We start from the raw sequence: 22,714 nt of genomic DNA on the forward strand, positions 1-22,714 counted from the left end.
CTATTTCTGACCCAAATACATATTTATCTATGCACCATTTTTCTAATATTATAGGTCCAGTTAACATATTTTCTGTAGCACCAAACCATCCGATCCCTGTCTTTGTACGATGTCGTGTCCACTGATGACAGAATTCTCCGCTTTTCATCCAGATAACGACCTCTAAATCTTTCCAGATTTTACACAAATGTGCACCAGGGATATGGGTTACAGATGATAAAGTGTCAGACTTTTTAACATGCATACATTTGGAGTGAGACCCTATTTTCCGCTACCAACCCCCCAGAATACACCACAGGGTCCTAACACCTCTTAAATGTGCACCGAAAAATCACAAAAATAATGATATTACTTATATAATTCTGACAAGTCCGCACTATGAGCTATCTATCTTTTTAAAATGATGCCCTGGTCAAAATGGGGTGTGGCTTCCCACATCACAGGGTGGAATACCTGGTTTATCCACTTCCCCCAAACTCAGCTGGCTTGCAGAGGCACTGCCCCTCCCAGTTTCCCCTAAGAGGAAGCCACTTTAAGGCGCCCCCAATATAACATTTGCCTGAGTCAAGGAAGTTGCATTGCTCTGTTCTTTCCAGTTCCCAGGTGCTCCACCCCTAATCTAATCAGAGAGGTGACAACTCCTTTTGGCAAGGGGCAGTAGGATGCAGCTAGGCCTGGGAAGAGTGGCTGAACAGGTTTCTCCTGTCGGGGGTAGTTGTCAGGCAGAATCCAGTTTCATTAAGCCAGGTTTCAGCTAAATGTCACTTTTTGTTCCCAGTTTTCTACATTCAAATCTAACTGACAATTTGTACCTATACATTAAATAATTACTTCCTTCAAGTCATTTCAGAATATAGTTTTACATTCTTCCACCTCTTAGCAAGTCTTTCCTTGGCCTGCTTTTGTTTCATTTGTTCAGTTTTACACAAAGGTCTGGTGGTTTTAAAACGCCGGCTTTCTGATAGTGGTGAGTACTGGTAATGCAACCATTTTTGGGATTAAGAAAATGAATTCCCCACAGTTCTGAATTGCTTTTTGGCAATCAGCATTGCCATTCCCAATGGTTTCAGGTTACTGTGTGTGTAGCCCAATGGTGGTTTTAGGCAGTGCCCTCCTGTGCTTACAACATAGGCAACAATGGGTGGCAGCCTATTCTTCATGTTATCCCTGTGCACTCTCTGGGGAGTTCTGGCCATCATGATGTTTTCCATGCCAGTACTGCACAGTTTTATGGTAGGGCTTAGATGCATGGGTAAAAACATCCCACAAGCCCCCCCTCTTGCGATGGCCATTCTGTCCTTTCGCTGATGGAACTCGCAAGATCTGGGATGTTCGCCTCCTCTTCTTCCAATTCCATGGATGGCACAGTTCAGCATCTTTTCCTCCCTCCAGTCGATCAATCAGTTCTCCTTGCTGGTCCTGATGGGAGGATTGGGCGGTACCCCGGGCCCCTCGGGTCTCTGCTCCCGGTCCCCGGTCGTCCTCCTTGGTCAGTCTCCATGGTTTCATCTCTCCTAGGATGATAAAGCAAAGCGGCAATACCTATTCATAGACATTTCTTCACCACTATTAATGGTGTGGCGAACATATACATTTTATGAATCAGAAGATATGAACATATAAATTTTCTTTTTTAAATTAGGAGACAAGAATATATATATATATATATATATATATATATATATATATATATATATATATACACAAGGATCACAGAATTTTATATGCTTATGTGGAATATTTTAGGGTTGGAACTGAATTACTCTGGAGCAGCCCCCGCTGGGATTCCAGTGGATTCCTCCAGTTGTTGCAGAGTGTGCCTAGGATGGCAACACTTTAGCTGATTTATATGTACCCACTTGTCTTCCCCTTCCGCCAGACTGCCTTTGGGGATGCAGATCTTATAGGCAACAGGGGAGATCTTGTCTATAATTTCAAACGGTCCCTTCCATGTAGGCAAGAATTTTCGCTGTTTGGCCTGGTTTCTTTGGAAATTGTATAGATAGACCCGATCACCCACCTTCTATTCCTTTCGGGTAGTTTTTAAATCATAGTGGGTCTTCATGCTCTTGGCTGATCTTTCTAGATTCCGCTGAGCATAGGCAAAAGCATGCTGGAGGTGTTTCCTTAAATTCTCTACATACTCATGAGTTGTGGAGGCATTTATCAACGTTTGCTCTTGGGTTCTGTAGAGCAAATGCTGGGGAAGCACCATCTTGCGTCCAGTCATCAACTCAAATGGTGACATTTTGGTTGCAGATGAAGGGGTAGATCTGATGGCCATTAGGACCAGAGGTAATCGCAACTTGGCCCAGAATCTGCCACAAACTTTTTTAAGATGCTCACAATGGTTATGTTATATCTCTCCACTGCTCCAGAAGAAGCTGGCCTGTAAGCAATGTGTAGATTCCCCCAGTATCTCCCACATCTTTGTCATTACTTCACTGGTGAAGTGGCTACCTCTGTCTGACTCAATCCTTTGAGGTAGACCAAAACGGGAAAAGATGTGGTTAATCATCAGGGCAGTTGCTGTTTCTGCCTTGCAATTTGGGGCCGGGAGACATTCCACCCACTTGGTAAACAAGCATGTAACGGTCAACATGTACTTGTTTCCTCTAGACGAGCGAATTACAGGGCCTACAAAGTCGATTTGCAAATCTGACCATGGCAGTGTCACCCCCCTCTTTTGGAGAGGCGCACGGTGTGTGAGGGATGATGGCTGAAATTGTGCACACACAAGACACCCCTTCAAGTATTGGTCGAGGTCCTGCCCCATGTGTGGCCAGTATGCAATCTCTCTTAAGATTTCCAGTGTTGTGTGAAACCCCCTATGACCGGCGGTGGCCGCATCATGGGCGTGACCATCAGGCTTCGGAATGAGGTAGGAACCACCCACTGATCATGGCCAGCTTGGGATTTCCTTACCAACAAACCGTCTTGGATTCGGAACATTTTTGGACATTTCATCAACACTCTTAGGTCCTCTTTCCCAATGTAATCGGTATCCTTCAGGGGAAAGTTCTCAGGGTCCTCAAGGTGTTGGTAAAACTTACCAATAATTGGATCCCACTTCTGAGCTGTAATCAAATCAGCATCAGGGGTCTCCTTGCTTCATTGGGCAGTTGAAAGGTCATTGTAAGCATTTGTCTGGGACCTAGTGATCGCAGTGACCTGGATTTCCCCCAACAGGAACTCTATTTCTATTAGATCCCCTTGGATGGCCCCGGTTTTGGCCAGCTGATCAGCTAAGTCATTTCCAGTTTTGTCTGGTCCCTCTACTTTGGAATGACCCTTGATCTTTTTCCAGTAGATGGTCATCCCATTCGATGTGACCAGATCATCAATATTTTGGATTAACTTCCCATGTTTCAGGGGTTTGTTATTAGCGCATAACATGCTTCTTGTTTTCCAGTTAACCAGGTGCTCCACGAACCTGTTCCGTACATAATCCGAATCTGTGATTATGACCAGTTCGTGGAGTTGATGCTGGACAGCAGTGAGGATGGCCTGATGCACAGCCATCAATTCTGCCACCTGACTACTTCGGGGACCAATTTTGTATCCAGTGGAGGGTTCTGGGAACTCCTTCACCCATGCATTCCCTACGCCAGCCACCAGTTCTTTCTCCCCGTCGTTGTCAACATGGTAAGAGCATCCATCCACATAGACAGTGGGCATTCCCTCACACTTGTCTTCTTCAAAGACTTTGTGTGGGGAATTAAGGTATGCCTCCCTGTTGTTCTTGATGGTTAGACTTTTGTCCTCGAGACAGTTTTCTCTGGCACAATCATGCAAGTCAGCCAGACCTTGCGCGAGGGGACTCTTCTTGTTTTGGCCATATCTGACCTCTACAGGAAAGCCTTGCATTGACAGAATCCAGGAAGTAATTCGGGAATTACTCACATTTCCGGCCCGGATTCTGTCACTTTGGAGATATTGCAGAGGCTGGTGTGGAGTCTCCACTATGATGTGTTCCCCCTGGATAAACGGGTGGTAATTCTTCAATGCCCACGCCGTTGCCAGGAGTGCCTTCTCACAATTGTTGAATTTTTCCTCCACAGAGGATAAAGTTTTGCTCGCATAGGAGATTACTTTATTGACCTTGTCATGCTTTTGGTATAATACTGCCGTCAAGCACGTATTAGAGAACCCTGTCTTCAGGAAGAACTCCTTGTTTCTGACAGGGTAAGCTAAGCAAGGCGCTTGTGAGAGGCTTCTCTTGAGTTGTTTTACTGGCTCAGATTGTTCTGGATCCCATTCCCACTTGACCCCCCCCCTTCAGGAGATGAATCAGGGGTCTGGTGATCTCTGCGTAGCCCTCAATGAACTTTCTGCTGTAATTAGTCAGTCCAAGGAGGCTCCTTAATTCCCGCAGAGTGGTGGGGTCTTTCAGTTTCTGAAGTGCTTCCACTTTCTTTTCCTAGGGACAGAGACCCTGAGGAGTAATCTCATGCCCCAAGAAATTAACATGGGTTCTACACCACTGTGCTTTCTGAAAGGAATGTTTTGCTCCGGCGGCCCTCAACTGCGTCAGAACATAACGGATGTCCGCTATGTGTTCCTCCACAGATGAACTTTTGATGAGGACATCATCTACATAAGCCAGGTTACCCCTCGCACCCAGGTCGGGCATGGCCTTATGTAGGAAAATGTTGAATTCATTGCCAGAGTTGAGGTATCCGAAGGGAGTCCGGGTCCATGTGTACTGCTGGCCCCCAAAGGTAAAAGCCAGTTTGTATTGGTCCTCCCTACTGACAGGCACGGTCCAGTATCCATTGGTCAGGTCTATTGCTGTGAATACTTGTGACCCCTGAATCTGGGCCAGCCCTTGGTCAATGTAGGGCAGAGGCCATCGGGAAGTATGGACCCGTTTGTTGAGCTCCCTAAGGTCGGCGCAGAGTCTCCACTGGCCGTTTGGCTTCAATATTCCCAGCACCGGATTATTGAAAGTGCTGTGGACTGGACGGATTATTCCCCGGGACTTGAGGTTCTTAATTATTTCAGTAAGGGACTCCATGGATGCGAGAGGCAAGTGATATTGCTTCACAAACACTGGAGTCATTCCAGGGTCCGTGGGAATTGTTGTGGTGTGGATGTCGGTGCGACCACATTCATATGAGTCTACCGCAAAGAGTTCTTGGAAATCCAAGAAAACTGGTTTCAACTTTTGCTTCTGTTCCAGAGTCACACAGGCATCAGCTAGGTTGACTCTCTCTTCCAGCATCTGCCTGAAGCCTGGAAAGACTTCTGGTTTGGCTATCTCAGCGGCCTCCTCCAGCTGGGTGGAGAAGTCCCTGGTCAGAGTGCTGATTTGGACTGGAGGCTTCAGGTGGGAAAGGCAGCCCTCATGGACCTGGAAAATCACCTCATCCCTCCTGAAGTCACAAGTCACATCTTCCTTACCATAAGGGCAAGAAGTGTACACCAGGAAGTTCCCCCCATGCCGGGTGAAAATCCTGTCTGGTGTTGTATTGTCCTCACTGTCACTGTCAAAACAGTCCTTGGGGATTGGTCCTAACAGTTCATTTCCTAAATCAATGGAGAAATGTTGGTCATCAACCGCCATTCCAATAATGGTGCCTGCGGCTACAGTAATACTCTTTAAGTCGCTGTTATCCACCTCTATTGGAATGCTGTCATGTTCTATATTGACTAATGGTGTTGGGCTTACCCCTAAGCCTTGCTGTTGGAGAGAAGCATTTAGATGAATGAATTGTCGGGTCCTTTCTGTGATGGTGACTTCCTCTTTGATCTGAATTTCAACTGCATAAGGTAGCAATTGAGCTGACCTAAATGCTTTTCCTGGATCATCAAAGCCCATGGGATTATCCGCTAATCGGGACCAAGCTTTGAAGTTTATTAGGTCCAAACTAATGGCAAAGCGATTGAGAATGTCACTGCCTAAGCAAAAGGCGGCAGTGACGTCTCGCTCTTGTTGCCAATGGAGATTTTGAGCATACACCTGCTTGGCAGGAGATGTTTGGAATTAGGTGCTTCTAGGTACATTTCCCATTTGTCTATCAGTTTGAATGTGGGAATGGCTGAATCTTTTGGGAGTTGGCGGAACATGGCTTTGCTGATGAAGCTCTTACCGTTGTTCACACACACTCGAGCGAGAACAGAGTCCTTCCCATCATTTAACTGAACAGGGATGAACAACTGATCTCCAATTTGCTGAATATCAGCCAGGCTCTGAGCTGATTTCACATCTTTCTGGACTATAGGAGTGGGAGTTTCTGATTGTGGATTAGTAAAGAATTTCAGAGTGTTTCCTTCCAGTGTGGAATACCACCTTAAACTGGAAGGAAGGTTGATTTTCAGAAATAGAGAGGACCCCCCACCACCAGTCTGTTGTCCTACTGCTATTACTGTCACGTCTGGAATTTGGTTATTCTGGAAGTGAAATTCTACTTGGTCAGATTTTTGTTCAACCATGTGGCATGTGCCGTTTAAACTAACATGGTTGACACTCTGTTTTAATTTTATTGGTCGGCTAGTCTGGGTCCAGAGGACCTTGTTTACACAATCTATTAGGGGTGACAACCTTCTCAGGAGGTCATTCCCTATTAAACAAGGGGTGCCCTCTGGAGTCACTATTATGACCGGGTGTTTCACCTTGTGTCGCCCAATTTTGATGTCCAAATCTGCAGTCCCCTCGACAGGAATTTCCTTCTCGTCAAAGTTCTGCAGTTGTCCAGGAAGAGAGGTGAGAGGAATACGGTAATTCTCCCCCCTTCCTGCATTTAGTTCCTCAATTGCCCTTTTGGACAGAAGGGTAGCTTGGGATCCAGTGTCCACCAGTGCCAAAATTGTACCCTGCCCCTGTACTTGTACCAGGGCATAGTATCTTCCCTCCTTCTCCTCAAGGGGGCACAGATAATGCACATTTTTGGACAACTGGTGGGCTAACTTTCTGGTTTTGGACATTGCTAGCGAAGAGATTTGGGCAGAATTCTGTGGAGAGACTGGGGAATCTGAAAGAAAAAGTTGGCAACTGGAAATGGTTTCGGGTTCTGGGCCACCCCCCCTTTTTGGAGGCAGTCCTCAGGATGGATTTTACCCACGGGATTTTGGTATTGTCGGTTCTGGGATGAGATGATGGGCGGCGGTAGCTCAGTCTCCACATCTCCCCAGTTGGCATCCCTTGGGACCCATTTTTCCTTGGGAGGAGTTCCCCCATCTCTGAAGGAGAAGATCCTTTTCCCAGGATCTTCTGAGGATCCCTCTCCCTCAAATTGGAAGACCTGTACCTCCTCCACAAAGTGGGTCTGTTTGGGTCCTTTGTTTCTCCTACCCCCCCTCTGCTCCTTGGGAGGCAGGCTTTCAGAGGCAGGAGATTTTTCCGGTTCCTGGTTTTCCAGGGGCTGTTTACAAGTTGGGAAGAAAGCTTCCTCCAAGGCTTTACACCCCCCTTCCCCTTGTGCCTCCTCCCTGGGAACCGGTGGGTTATCGGGGTGCTGCCCCCGTCATTGTTCTGGAGCACCAGGTCCAGAGTTTGGGGCATTCTGCGGTGGCATGCTCATCTGAGGGTTCTGTTGAGCCCTCAGTATGTGACCCAGATCCCGTGCCATATTTTGGACCTGGCACTCTAACTGTGAAACCAGCTCAGGCTGATACGGGGCTCTATTTTCTCCCCTGGGCTGATCCTGGGAAGGGTAGCTATCCCTTCTCTGGTAGTACCCCTGGTTGGGAAGATTTTGGTACCCCTCCACCCTTGGCCTCCCCTCTCCCAGATTAGGTTGTCTGGGCTCAGGGAATTGGGGAAAGAAGGATGGATGATTTTGGGGCTGGAAATTGGGTGGATACCTGGGGAAAAAGTTCTGCCCAGGATTTGGAGAATTTCTGCCCTCCTGTGGGAAGTTGGGAGGGAAGTTCCCTGGGTTAGGTGCTTGGCTGGATCCCCCCCCCTTGGGCTGGAGGAGTCCACAAATAACCCAGGATTGGTCGGTTTCCCTTGTAGCGGGGACTTACATAGTCAGGGGAGTGGGGACCCCATTTGTGGGACTACCTCCTCGACTCCCTGTCTGACTGGCCCGAGGGCCTTCTGGGCTGTGAATTATTTGGTGCAGGCAGGTTTTTAGGCCCCCCCCCATCTCCAAATCTAAAACGGGGGCAACCTTTACCTCTGCCACCTTGGCAGCAGCAGGGGTGCTGTTGGTTTTGGGGGTTTTCGGCACGTTATTTTTATTTTCGATAGGCTTCTGCACCTCATAGATCCGAGTAGCCTGTTCAATGACCCAGTCTAAAGATCTTTTCTCATGAAAATCTCTCACGAGCTGGGTCATTATGTATTTGGGTAAGGCGTGGAAAAACGTATTGATAAATTCTCTGCTATCCGTGCGCACCCTTCTGGTGGTCTGCGCAAAAGCACGCTTTAATTCTTGCACAAAAACTCTTGTGGGGCCTGATCCTCCCCACATTGCAAATTGTAGGCTGCCTTGCGAGCCTCTTGAGGATTTCTGTGCACAGAAAAATGTTTCAAGATGGCCGCCCTGTATGTGGACCACCTTGAATGGTTTTGATCCTCCAGCCCCGCAAAGAAACTGGAGTATTCTGGTGAGAAGGTCAACTTTACATATTGAATACAGCTTTGGCTGTCCTTCAAATGGAAAGTCTCCATCATTTGCTCAAAGAGCTCCAAGTGTTCCCAAACAGAATACTTGGCGTTCTTATGATAAGGCGTGATGACACTCCTTATTGCCTTTATTTGTTTAAATGGGTCCTTAAGCAAGGCCCTTTTTGCCTTATTGGCCTTTTTGGTTCGGGTAACCCTGGTCCATTCATCCTCCGACTCAGAAGCGCTGCTCCCAGAGGTGCCCGTCTGATCTTCCAGGTTTTCCCGGATTCTGTGAGCCTGGGAATGGCTGGCAGAATGTGGGGACCTGGTCTTCTGTAATGCTCAGAGGAGTCTTCAGATCCCTCCTTGCTGCCAGGATTTGATGGGTACCCCCCCCCCCACTGACCTAACTGGGCAGAGGTTTTCAGGATGCCCTTAATGGGCCTACTCTCCTGGGGTTCCCCACTAAATTGCACTGTGCTTGGGTGCCCATATCCGGATGCCCGCCCATCCATTCCTGGGAGGTACTGGCCTTCAGAAGTATCCATACTTCTAGCTAGTAATCTGCCATCTCCGTGGCCCTGGGCTCATGTGCGCGAGGGGACATGGGGGTGGCAGAGTCCAGGGACTGGGAGAGATGAAGGCCTCTGGTACCAGGGCTCCTGAGGTTATGCTCAGGCGTTTCCCTTTCCCAGCGCACCTCGTCTCTATCTGCCCCTGCTCCCTGTTGCAATGCAAGAGCCTGTGCTTTCAGTTCCTCAGTTAAGGCCTTACTAGACTCTATCAGTCTCTCCTGCATCGCTACCTGTTGCTGGAGCCTATCATTGTGCTGACAGAGAGCCTCATTTTCTCTCTGTGCCTCCTGATTGGTCCTGGAGTACTGAGCCAGTCTCTGCTGCAGGAGGGTTACCTCCTGAGCTGTGTCCCTATTGGCCTGCTCCTTTCTTGCCAGAGCATCCTCCACCCTCCTGGTGTGCTCTAACAAGTTCTGGTGTTCTTTTTGGAGGTCACCCAGTCCCTGGAGGGCCAGGTGATTTTCTTCCATTTTGCTTTTTAAGTGGCAGACTTCCTGGCCTAAGGTATCCCTTTCCTGACTAAGAGCCTGCATCTGTGCCACCAGGTCGTCCCTTTGCCTTTGGAAGGCACCAGCTTTCTGGCGCTACTGGTCAAACTCTGCCTGGGTATCCAGGTCTTTCAAAATCAGTTTATTGCTATCTGCCTTCTCCCTATCTAGGTGGCTTTGCAGGGTGACTACCTGCTCGGCACATGCCCTATTGAAATCTAATTGTTGCTCCAGCTTTTTCTGGCTCTGCAGTAGGGAGTCCAAACCTTCTTGGTACTCCTTCTGCAAGGCCAGAAATCTGGTATCCTGGTCAGCCTTTTCCTGTTGCAGCACATCCATATCCGCCTTTATTTTAGTGATGTACTGTCTGCTGTCTTTTTCTGACTCCTGGTTCCTGAGCAGCCTCTGCTCAGAAGAGTCCAGATCAGATTGGGCCTTCTCTAACGCCATCTGTTGCCTATTTTCCAGATCTTGGCCTTCAGCACATTTGTCCTGCATGGCTCCCATATATAGATACAAATATGCTGCTATCCTGGCAATCTTATTATGTTCATCTTCGGCTTTAGGGGCCATATATAGTTCACTCAGGGCCACATGTAGGGGACCCTGATCTCTCCATATGTCTGACCCTGTTTCAGTGACCTGTTGCGCGATTGCCTGCAACCAGACCGTTTGGTCCTGATGAGTCCACTCACCTCTCACAAATAGCTTATGTAAGAAGTGCTCTCTGACTATTTTCATATCTAGCAAGGTCGTCATTCTGGAATTTGAGTTCCTTCCTGACTTACAGGAGTTTGTATTTTATTTTGCAAAACAGACCGTTTCCTTAGAGCGTTCCTTTGAGGGATGCTTTCACAGTGTAAAACAGCGTGGTGATCTAACTGGATATGTGTATCTGGTCAGTTGGCACACTGTATCAATCTGCACAAGTGGTAAATCTAACCCAGAATATCCCGGCTCCAAGCCCCCACTTTTGTAAGCGATATTCAATCAACACTACAGCCAAGTCAATGCCTAGTCTGGGATGCTGAGGAAAACCCTTATTAATGTATTTTTATGTCTAGTTCAGTACTCTGGATGACCACCCTTGTATAACACCCCCTCTTAGAATCCCCCTTACCCCACTGAGCCAAGAAGTAGGTTTGTTTTGCAAATTAAAAGGTTTATTTGAGAATTTAAACAATATATATATCACACTTTATAATAAATTAATATCTGATAGTACACTTAGACATATGATGTTGATCAACAATGGGTAATCTGGCACTAGCACACTTCCTTATAATCAATGAGGAGTTAGTATAGGATGGATAAAGTAGCAAAAATACTTTTATGATTTCAAAGGAAAAGCAATGAGGAATAAAATGCAGTACAGAAATACTTGATATGATTTTAGCAAACGATAAGATAATCACTTTTTCTCTAGCAATTCACCCCCCTCCCCTATGCAATGTAAGAAATGGAAGGAGATGGAAAGAGGAGCACACAGTTCTCAGGAATGCAATCAAATACAATGCGAAATTCAGTTTCCCCCCAGCAAGCTTAGAGGAAACAGGTAGGAGTTTGAAACACAGGCCCAAAATGTTTTTAAATGTGATGGCAATGGATGGGAAAATGTGCCAACTGATTTTAATTCCCTCTAGAGATTCAGGGTGAGTGGGAGATGCGTGTTGGTATTAGTTCAGGCTCACTTTAGCAATGCTCTATGAGTTATTACCAAGTTGCAAACGGATTTTAACAAAAGACAGAATGGAGCTGCTATTTTGACAATTTGAGAAATTGAGCCAAAATCGCAAATCGCGGTAAATTTCGCAAGTGCGTGAATCGCGATTGCGGTAAAAGTATAAGGAGTAGGAGGTCGGTTATAGGCTTGTTGGAAAGCTTAGATTCTAAGCTTTCAGAGGTTAAATCTCGTTCCTAGCCCAAACGGTTCCAGAGATACAGACGATTAAATAAAGGTAGTTTTTCGGATGTAAAGTAAACTCAAAATGACAGATGACAGCTTGCAGCTGCAGAATTGACAGGTGACAGTTGTGCAGCTTTAAAAATGACAGATGACACGATTTCTAGGAGGCAGTTCTACTTAGGATAAAATAGTTTGGATTAGATTATTTTAACTCAGAGATTGGTTCTGCACAGTTCTGCTAGGTACTCACAATATAAATTTGAACTAGGCCTCGTCACGGATCTGGTCAACACGTCCGGCTGCGGTTCTGTCTGCTTGGCGGGTCAATCAGGCACCGGTTCTGCTCACAGCGATCTGGGTCAGCTATGCTCTGCTGGTCTAGCCTCTCTGGATTCTGGATGTAACACTGCTTTCTGGGTACTGCTACAGGTTCTTGCAAAAATTCTCGGCAAAACTTCAAACAGCTCGCCCGGCTGTTGAATAGTTTGGTTGGTTTTGAGGCCTGCTGAAGAGGATTCAGCTGGTGGATTCAGGCCTCTCTGCTACAAATTCTGGAGTTAATTTCCGCTACAGGTTCTGGAGATTGATGGATTTGAAGTCGTCGGTCAGCATGCTCCGCAGCAAATGGAATTGAATGTCTCTACCTGTCCCAGCAGTCTCTTTTTATGTGTTTTGGAAAGTGAGTGTGTGCGTTGGTCATAACTAAACCTGCCCCTCTCACTTATCATTGGCCAATTCCTCCTCTCTCCCTTGATTGGGGGAAGGAAATGTGAGTCAGAGTGATGCTGTAGGTTTTATGGTCAGAGGAACCTCCCCTTGTCAGATTGCACACACATCTATTTCTGACCCAAATACATATTTATCTATGCACCATTCTTCTAATATTATAGGTCCAGTTAACATTTTCTGTAGCACCAAACCATCCGATCCCTGTCTTTGTACGATGTTGTGTCCACTGATGACAGAATTCTCCCCTTTTCATCCAGATAACGACCTCTAAACCTTTCCAGTTTTTACACAAATGTGCACCAGGGATATGGATTACAGATGATAAAGTGTCAGATTTTTAACATGCATACATTTGCAGTGAGACCCTATTTTCCGCTAGCAACCCCCCAGAATACACCACAGGGTCCTAACACCTCTTAAAATGTGCACCGAAAAATCACAAAAATAATGATATTACTTATATAATTCTGACAAGTCCGCACTATGAGTTATCTATCTTTTTAAAATTGTGCCCTGGTCAAAAAGGGGTGTGGCTTCCCACATCACAGGGTGGAATAACTGGTTTATCCACTTCCCCCAAGCTCAGCTGGCTTGCAGAGGCACTGCCCCTCCCAGTTTCCCCTAAGAGGAAGCCACTTTACGGTGCCCCCAATATAACATTTGCCTGAGTCAAGGAAGTTGCATTGTTCTGTTCTTTCCAGTTCCCAGGTACTCCACCCCTAATCTAATCAGAGAGGTGACAACTCCTTTTGGCAAGGGGCAGCAGGATGCAGCTAGGCCTGGGAAGAGTGGCTGAACAGGTTTCTCCTGTCGGGGGTAGTTGTCAGGCAGAATCCAGTTTCATTAAGCCAGGTTTCAGCTAAATGTCACTTTTTGTTCCCAGTTTTCTACATTCAAATCAAACTGACAATTTGTACCTATACATTAAATAATTACTTCCTTCAAGTCATTTCAGAATATAGTTTTACATTCTTCCACCTCTTAGCAAGTCTTTCCTTGGCCTGCTTTTGTTTCATTTGTTCAGTTTTACACAAAAGTCTGGTGGTTTTAAAACGCCGGCTTTCTGATAGTGGTGAGTACTGGTAATGCAACCATTTTTGGATTAAGAAAATGAATTCCCCACAGTTCTGAATTGCTTTTTGGCAATCAGCATTGCCATTCCCAATGGTTTCAGGCTACTGTGTGTGTAGCCCAATGGTGGTTTTAGGCAGTGCCCTCCTGTGCTCACAACATAGGCAACAATGGGTGGCAGCCTATTCTTCATGTTTTCCCTGTGCTCTCTCTGGGGAGTTCTGGCCATCATGTTTTCCATGCCAGTACTGCACAGTTTTATGATAGGGCTTAGATGCATGGGTAAAAACATCCCACAAAGCCGTCCCGTCTGCCATGGCCCTCTGCCCGCCTCGGGCTGCTCTACTCGGCGTCTACTCCGCGTTCCGCTCCGCGGAAAGGTTAGAATGTTTGGTGGGTCCTCCCACAACAATAGCAATGGACGAGAGACTGGAAAGCGACAAACAGCAGAGCGAGGACTGCAGGACTGCTCTACCCGGCGTCTACTCCGCTACCAGGAACAAGGGACCGGTCACAGACAGGAACACTGCATCAATGATCCTATCCACCTTGAGGGCTTACGTACCACTCGTTATGGGCTGCACATGGGTGGAGCCTCACTTGCAGTGCAGTCACTGGTGCCATCATCAGCATCCCTGTCCTCTTCTCTGTAGTCAGAGTCCAAATCTGAGGAGTCCTCTTCCCTGGCAGGGTCAGTGCTTTCATGGCCTCTGTCACCTCTGAAAGTTCAGAAGAATGAGTTACGTTTGATGGTGCCCCGTGGGCTGGCTTCGGTTATCATTGACCCATGTATATGTGTCACAGTCATTGGTTCAGGCTTGAATGCAGGGACATCTTTGGCCTCTTGGGGCTGTCTTACCAGGACCAGGTCTCCGATCTGGATGTGGCTGGGTTTTGCTTTTCTCCTAGGTCAGCATATTCCTTCATCCTCGTTTTGCTCTCCTTGTCTTTTGTTTTGGCAGTGTCCACATATGTGTTGGGAAGAAAGGCATTTGGATTGTGGGCACATGTGGTTCTTACTATTCATCCAAGCATCAGTGCGGAACGGACATGCCACTGTCGAACTGTGTGGGGTGTTTCTGTAGTCCCTTAACAACGTGGTAGCTGGAGGATTTCTTCCAGGATTCGGTTCTTTTGGAGTCATCTCTTTCGGCATCCAGAAGACTCACAGCTTGCTATTGTCTGCGACTTGAGTGCTTCTTCTGTCGAGTATTGATCAAAATCACAGTATTTGCCTTTTTTTCCTCGATCTCATCACAACATTTTCCAGGTTTTCAACCTTCTCTTGAGTAGTAGTGTGAGAAATATGTCTTTCATAATTTTTTCAACGGTGCAAAATAGTTGTTCAGGGAGACAATTACACCTTAAAATGTGTCGAAATAATTTTCTGGCATTTCAAATAGGATGTCTCTTACCATCGGTCCCAGTGCATGAATTATAATTCCTCGTAAACTGCGTTCTTCTTGGACCCCAGATATTATATATATATATATATATATATATATATATATATATACACACACACACACACACTTATTTAAGCCGCCTAGCCAATCTGGGCACCAAGCTGCTAGGGTCCAAAATGTCAAAATGTGGCATGGCTTGCAATTGTAGTGAGTCAGCGCCACCATCTTTTCTGGGCGCAGCAGCACGGGGGCTGGAGCTGGATTGTGGGATATATTGACCCACTCAACAGCATTGCCCCACATCCCTAAGCTGCACTTGCGCAGAAACAACCATGAAAAGGTTGCTCTGGCACCTGATAGCGCTGTGACTCAAAACTTTGTTTTGCAACAGCAACCAAAAAGGCTGCACCATCCTGCCGAGCACACATCGGGCAGGATGGAACCATGGGGGCACATTGAAGGAGATTGCCAGTGTGTTCCAACATAAACAAAAGGAATAAAGTGGAAAAAACAGCATGACTCTGCTACAAAAGGCAAAATCTCCATTGAAAAGAAACCTCATTTTCACCTTAAAAAGAAAATGCGGCTTTGATGCCAATTCCCTCTGTTCCTTAAAGCCACTGTGATTAATAAGCCCTACTAAGCCCTGTGTGTTTCATTGTACCTCAGAAAAACCAGGCATGATTCTGAATTGACAAGCCCAGTCAAACCAACTCTTAAAAAAAAAAATTAAAAAAAAAAAAAAAAAACACAACCAGGAACTTTACTTTTACTTACACAGGAAACGCGTTCCTTTTCTTTGCAAAAGTATGCAAAACTCAGCTGTTCAGAGAGAGACTCTAACTAGCTGAGCCATATCTGTGTCAATGTATCTGTGCTGCAGACCAACTCCAGCATTCAAGAGAATAACTATAGCTGCAAGATAGTGTGTCAAGCTGCTGGAGATGAAAAGTTGTATTCAAGAAGGAAAGGACAGCTGCACCATGTGTAAAAAAATGTTTTTTTTTTTTAAATTGCCTTTTTGCAAATCAAGGAAAAACAAATGCCTGTGTTTTGGAACAGTACACTGGTGAACACAAGCCTGCCAGTCTTTATCAATACGAAGGGGTTTGTTGATGGTGAGACTTTATAACGGGTTATTTTATGCAACCGGCTTGCTTTGATTCTGGATCTAAGATCAGAAATTAAAGATTAAAACTATGGTGGCTGGAGCTGCAAGTTTAAAAACAGGTTTTCTGCTTGGAGGGGTGGCACCAAAAGGAGGGCTCCCTCTCAGCAGATACTGACAACCCCCTGATAATTACGGGGTTGAACAGACTTTCGTCTCTGCTGTAAGACGTTGAAATATGTCACAGTTATCTCCTTTCATGAAGTTTAACACATTGAAATATGCTGCGGTAATGCCGGGAGTAGTTTCCTCTGTGACGGTGCTTAAACATATGTTTGAAGAGGCCTACATGTCGTGGCAGGCCACATACGCATTGTGTCGTGCGTATGCTTTCTTGTAATCGGCGTGTTTGCTTTTTCCGATGGTGGCAGTGCACTTCTCTTTTGCTGGTGCGATTTTCTCACTTTCCGATGCACGTGGAGCACCGTGAAGGGTTTCTTCCTGGAATGCAGGCTCACATGGGACGCGGCAATCTGCTTTGCCTCGCGGCGCACCGGAGCAGCTGGAATCCTTACTTTGCTGCTAAGTTCAGCGTGACGCGGCAGATTCGAAATTCGCCAGAATCCTCATTGCCACTGTTATGTTTTGACATGCACATAAATGAACACGAGTAATGTGTCTCAGAGACAATGAAAGCGCAGAGCCAAATAATGTTGTTGTTGAACCTTTACTAATTAAGTACGAACTGGCTCCTGGGCAAAATTCCCACCCAGATCACACCACGTGGGCTGCAACCCACAAACATGAGTGGCAACAGAGAGGAGACACAGCTCCTTTCCAAAACAATAGAAACAGGAAGTTACAAGTAGGCACTGGAACTGGAGACAGTACACTTCTGCAATCAGCCTGCGCAGGTATTATTATATATGTAGTCACTTACACCAGAGCAGGGTCTGTGTAGTAGCTGCACAGCAGTTACTGCATCTGCGAGCATTTCAGAGCCTGAACTGTACCATAAATGAGCTTCGGATCAGCTACTGTGTCTACTATATGAACAACAGGCTACCCTGTGTAACATCAAAACCAGGTGTTTAGAAAGTCACGTACTTACAATGTTTAATTTCAACATGTGATGAGTACAAAACAACGAATTACAGCTTCAACGTGCATTTCCAGAGGTTGCAAAAACGACTCCTCTTACCAATATAACAACAAAAAGGGTGAGAACGTCTACGTTAATGAATGCTAAAAGAAATGCATTTAAAATTAACTACAAGAGCTGCATCACATGCACTCACCTGATGCTGCCTGGAATAAGGACATGAGCTTTTCGTAAAAGGAGGCCTTATCTTGCTTTCATTATCAATCACACATGTAAAGTCCCCATGAGACCAAATACCACTGTGTGTTTGTTTAAAAGTTTGCCGACACTTTCTGAAATGCCTTTATGCAATCATCACGTATTTCACGTATTTCTGTTAAGTCATCGTGACGTTTCACGTAGGACGTCTACTTGCTTAGTATTCTATGCCGTGTACGGGCGCAGTATTTTTTTATTGTGTATAAGGCGCTTATACATCGGAAGTGTTTGAAGTGTGGGTCGGTTTCTTTTTCCTATTTTGATTTTGGTTGCAGCAACAGCAGATCTCTGTGTGTATTCTTAGGTGGTGTTATCACCAGCCCCCAAACAGAAGTGATTTATGGCCGTGCCGTGCACGCCGAGGGAATTTTAGGGCAGATGTTTTTTTTTTATTTTTTACAAATTCGGCTGCCGGTGTAACGTCGGATTTTGCCGGGTATCTGTCAGAAAATGCCATCCCTGCTGATTGAACATGCGTAGTGTGTATGCGCTTGCTCAGTCATTCATTAACAGGATCATATTTTCTAACAGCGTCCCAACCCTTTTAAAAGCATTTTTCAGTGGGGTGCTGAGGGGGGATAACGCCCGACAACTCCTGCAGGAAAATGACAGACAACATTCTGGTCAGAACTTCATATCACCTCCTGTCAACAGAGACGCTTCAGCTAACCGTATATTAGCACCGGACTGCGCCTAGTACTGTAGCTTTGTGGTTTGTACAGAGTGCTTTGTGATGCGCGGGAGACTACTGCACTTAAATAATAATGACCGGGCTTTACACTCAGCAGACAGCAGTTAAGATATCAGCGATTCCCTACTTTTTCTATGCGAATGCCAACTCACGTTTACTATATAAGTCATGTCGCTGTATGACAGTTAGAACCACCTAAATGTAATGACTGGACCTGCAGTCACGCAGGCCAGGCCAGTCCATCCATAGCCGGGGGCACCCATCACACACCTTGACATTGTTGTAGTCCCCCACTGTACTGATTTTCAGGGATCACCCTGATGGGCCTTGATTACACGGACTCGGACTATGGCCTGGGGGCACCCAGGCCGACGGGCAGGATATCGCCGGCGTTGCCCAGCAGGGGCACTATCATCTCACAGCAGGATTGCCCAGCAGAGGCTCTACGAACATGTATGTGAGCCTTCATGGACAGTGTTGCCCAGCAGGGGCACTGTCCTGTTTGGGGGCCCTGCAGGGCAGGCCCTCAGCCACGCAGTGCCAGCATGGTGCTGGCAATAACCACACGGACCACCCTGTTCAGTTACTCCAAGTCTGATGAGCGGGAGGTCGCTCATTCTTTTTATTCAGTGCAGTCACGTGGTCACTGCCACGAGCTATCAGCAGGAGCCCTGGGGGAAACCATGCTCCTAGGAGGGGGTGACACAGTACACTCCTCCCTTTTCATAAGGAACAAAACTAAAAACAAGCATTAATGGACATCCGACCAAATTAAATCACTAACAGCACCCTTGTCATTTTGGGTGTAAACAACACATACAGTTAGGCTCTGACAGTTACAGACATAAAATATGCATTTAGCATGTACTCATCGTTGGGAGTGACAGGGTTGGTGGCATGTTGGGGGTTTCACCACATTATCAAAAGACCCTTTATTAAACTGGGTGAGTGAGGTCTAAAGCCACAGAAAGACACCAACGAGAGCACCTGGCACCACATAAAGCATGTCCACACCTACAGATGTTCACAACTCCCAGCCTTCATGGGGATGTCTATGGTGTCCACCTTACGCACTCGTGGAGTTGCGGGAAACGAGTTCATACCTTCGCCAGTATCTGTTCAGTTCAGGACAGTCACACCACAGTTCGGGGGCCAGCAAAGACGCACCTGGGTGGGCACCAGAGGCCACATCGGCCTAGTCCATGTACAGTGGGGGAACAGCGACACACCCCTGATGGCACGGGTGTCTGGGCTACTGTCTCCACTCCCTCCAGATTCCTTTTTTCTTCCTGGGGAGGCACCAGCCATTTACCTCCCCACCCCAGGCAGGGGTTGTTGGCAGGACACTGCCAGCATTAAAGGGCGCACAAGCACTCAAAGTTGAGCTGCAACCCTCCTGTGCTAGACCAGTTCTTGTCACAAATCCGTGATGGCAGAGTATCTGGGCCACAACACTCTATTTGCTCCCCCAGGCAGAAGTTGCATTTGCCCATCAGTGTTGATGCTAGCGTGCATGATGAGCACCCTTGGCCTCTGCACTTCTGTCATCACTGCATCCCTGAGGCCCAAGTATGCTGCATGAGGGACACAAACATCTGCGTGACATGTGTCCTTTTCCCTATTATTTTTGTTTTTTCACTCCGACCTCACCATCTGTTGGGCCGGGATCTGCCTGGGGCCACCTGCTGTTACATGGCACTTAGCTTCCTGTACAGACCTTCTACATTTATCACTGTGCATTAGAGAGCACCAATGGCAGGAGCAACAGACATGGCACAGGCCTGGCAGGAGCAACAGACATGGCGCCAGCCTGTCCAGGCACTTTCCTTCTTTGCTCTTACCAAGAACACTGCATCACCTTTCTTTTCCCGATGCGCAGTGCCTCATTAACCTCCGGCAGCCGCGCCACTTTGTTGGTCCCCGTGCGCGGCTCTCTGGGCACTCACTGCTGATGCATTTTCAAACGCTCAAAGAGCGTGTTATTTTCTGTTTTGTTTCTTTCGGAGTGCAGCAGCGTTCATCCGTAATGGCCCGGGTTCTCCCTGGGCCGAGCGGTCACAAGGACACTGTGCGCACCATGGGCCTGAGATGTGGGGAGGGCCCATCCTTGGACATACCTTAGCGCTGGGGCTCAGGGCACCTGGATGCCCCGGCATGCTGCAGGCCACGCCCACCATTTCGCGGCTGACTGCTTCTCTCCCTCACCGGCATCGATCAGCCTTCCGGTAGCCCGCACATCACGGAAAAGCATGGGGGCCCTAGACCACCTCGTCGCCAATGTAATGACTGGGCCTGCAGTCACGCAGGCCAGTCCATCCATAGCTGGGGGCATCCAGCACACACATTGACATTGTCATAGCTCTCAACGATTTGCGACGCAAAGGCGGGTGAAATCACCCGATTTTATTTTTGGCGGGTGAGACGCCCATTGGAATGAATGGGTGTGCAGGAGGCTTGGCGGGTGAGACGGCCCTTTACAAGGCGGGTGACACCCGCCAAATGTGTGTGAGTTGAGAGCTATGCATTGTTGTAGTGGGACAGTGGGGGCACCCAGCGTACTGATCTGCAGGGATCACTCTGATGGGCCGTGATCACACAGACCCGGACAATGGCCTGGGGGCACCCATGCTGACTTGCAGGATATCGCCGTTGCCCAGCAGGGGCATCAGCATCTCACAGCAGGGTTGCCCAGCAGGGGCCTGCAGGGACTCTACGAATATGAATGTGAGCCGACATGGACAGTGTTTCCCAGCAGGGGTACTGTCCTGTTTGAGGGTCCTGCAGGGCAGGCCCTCAGACAAATACACAGCGCCAGCATGGCGCTGGTAATAACCACATGGACCCTGTGTCCAGTTACTCCCTGTCTGATGAGCGGGAGGCCGCTCATTCTTTTTATTGAGTGCAGTCAAGTGGTCACTGCCACGGGCTATCAGCATGAGCCCTGGGAGATACCATGCTCCTAGGAGGTGTGACACACTACACTAGAGAAGTAAGGACACGACCCATACTTCTCCAACAAGAGTGACATACACACAGCTTCCAGAATTATCCAACTCCATTGTGGCAGTGAAGGTGAAACAAACTCCTCCTGGCAATTTTGCTTTCAACACAGGGTATACTGTATTTTCAAGCAAGTACTCTGATATGGCTCAAATTACATAGCAACAGGTCAACCACACGCATCGTGTTTTGAAATTTGCTCTGAAGTTTTCGCCCCTCGCTGTTTCCGGTCATGTCTGCTGAAAACTATAACCCTGTTGCCACGTCTTTGTGTAGTAACTGCCAAACACTGATTGCTGAAACCCCTTCATTTTAAACACGGAACACGCAGCTCTGCTCCTGTGTTCTACATTCCAAACATTATTCATTCCAACATGACAGCAAAAAACCTGTTACACCCTCTCTACTCAAGGGGCAAGCGATTCCAAATCTAATCACGTTTGTGAATATGTTTTTGATATGTCCAACTGGAAATCTATATATAAGGCATAACATACCCTCTACCATACCTTACAAGGATATTGCAAGCCACTTAATGCCACTTCCTTTATAAGCTCACGGAACTTGAGGTGACTTGCAAAATCCTTTTTAGTTTTGGCTATTGGGTGGCGTTGAAAGCGGTACCTATAAAGCCAAAACTATTGTCTTTAACATGAGAGCTTGAAACAGGGGCTTTAGATGCAGGTTTGTTGTAATGCTTTTCAATGCAGGTTCGCATATAAGGATGTATACATGTTAGTTTGATTATGTGTCCCACCCATTTAACACCCATTGCTAAGTGAAATGTATAGGATTTCGTCTAATTTCCCTTCCAGCCACACCTCCTTTTGCACGCTTTGGCTGAATTTCATTGTGTGGTGGACTTGTCAGCCATTCATGTTTTAATGTTATAAAAAAGTTATTTCACTTGACTGATGCTTGTAAAAATATTTACATCATCTGTTAAGCTATGTTACATATTTTAATGTATTTGGTTTTCAAAATAAAAAAGTTTTGTTAAAACTAAAAGCGCTACCTATAAAGCCAAAACTATTGTCTTTAACATGAGTGCTTGAACAGGGGCTTTAGATGCAGTTCTGTTGTAATGCTTTTCAATGCAGGTTGGCATATAAGGATGTATACATGTGAGTTTGATTATATACATGTTAGTTTGATTATGTGTCCCACTCATTTAACACCCATTGCTATGTGAAATGTACAGAATTTCCTCCAATTTCCCTTCCAGCCACACCTCCTTTTGCACGCTTTGGCTGAATTTCTACTGTGTGGTGGACTTGTCAGCCATTCATGTTTTAATGTTATGAAAACGTTATTTCACTTGATTGATGCTTGTAAAAATATTTACATCTGTTAGGCTATGTTACATATTTTTATGTATTTGGTTTTCAAAATAAAAAAGTTTTGTTAAAGCTATGTGTTTTGTAAAATGGCTTTCAATTTCTCCATATACTGATTTGTGGGTGGTGTTTCTAGTGTCTCCTGATGTAAACACAGGCTGATTGGCTGTGCAGGTAATGATGACGAGGATTCCATTGGTTCTGGAGTCTGTTTCTGTACATAGGGCACCCATTTAAAATATATATATATTTTTTTACTATAGCAGTCACCTGTCTAGTTCTGCACGAAGTCAGGGCATAGATAGTGAGCTCCAGTGTTATGTAATATTTGGTATCCCATACGGATCCGGTATCCCCTGGTCTTCAGCTGTGTTTGGCTCATTGCTGATTGGCTGCATTAAGCCTTAGCACCGCCTCCTCTTCCAAGCTGTCGCAGATAAAAACAGCAGAGTACCGAGTGAGCTGCCTCCATTGTTGTAATAGATA

General features: G+C 46.6%; 1 protein-coding gene across 3 annotated transcripts in view; it reads right to left on the bottom strand.

Annotated features, from left to right (window-relative positions):
• The window catches only part of UBXN2A (UBX domain protein 2A), a 720,890-nt gene extending 703,612 nt beyond the window's left edge, over positions 1–17,278 (bottom strand). The window contains exon 1 of one of the 3 annotated variants that reach the window (XR_011260377.1): positions 17,139–17,278. The gene's annotated coding sequence lies outside the window, so the exon portion shown is untranslated. The remainder of the gene's footprint in view (positions 1–17,138) is intronic. The other 2 variants (XM_069605875.1, XM_069605874.1) reach the window with 2 other exon arrangements.
• Between the last annotated feature and the right edge of the window lie 5,436 nt (positions 17,279–22,714).

Source organism: Ambystoma mexicanum, chromosome 4p (genome assembly GCF_040938575.1).
Source record: "Ambystoma mexicanum isolate Mex_15411 chromosome 4p, UKY_AmexF1_1, whole genome shotgun sequence".
In the NCBI taxonomy this organism is placed as follows: Eukaryota; Metazoa; Chordata; class Amphibia; order Caudata; family Ambystomatidae; genus Ambystoma; species Ambystoma mexicanum.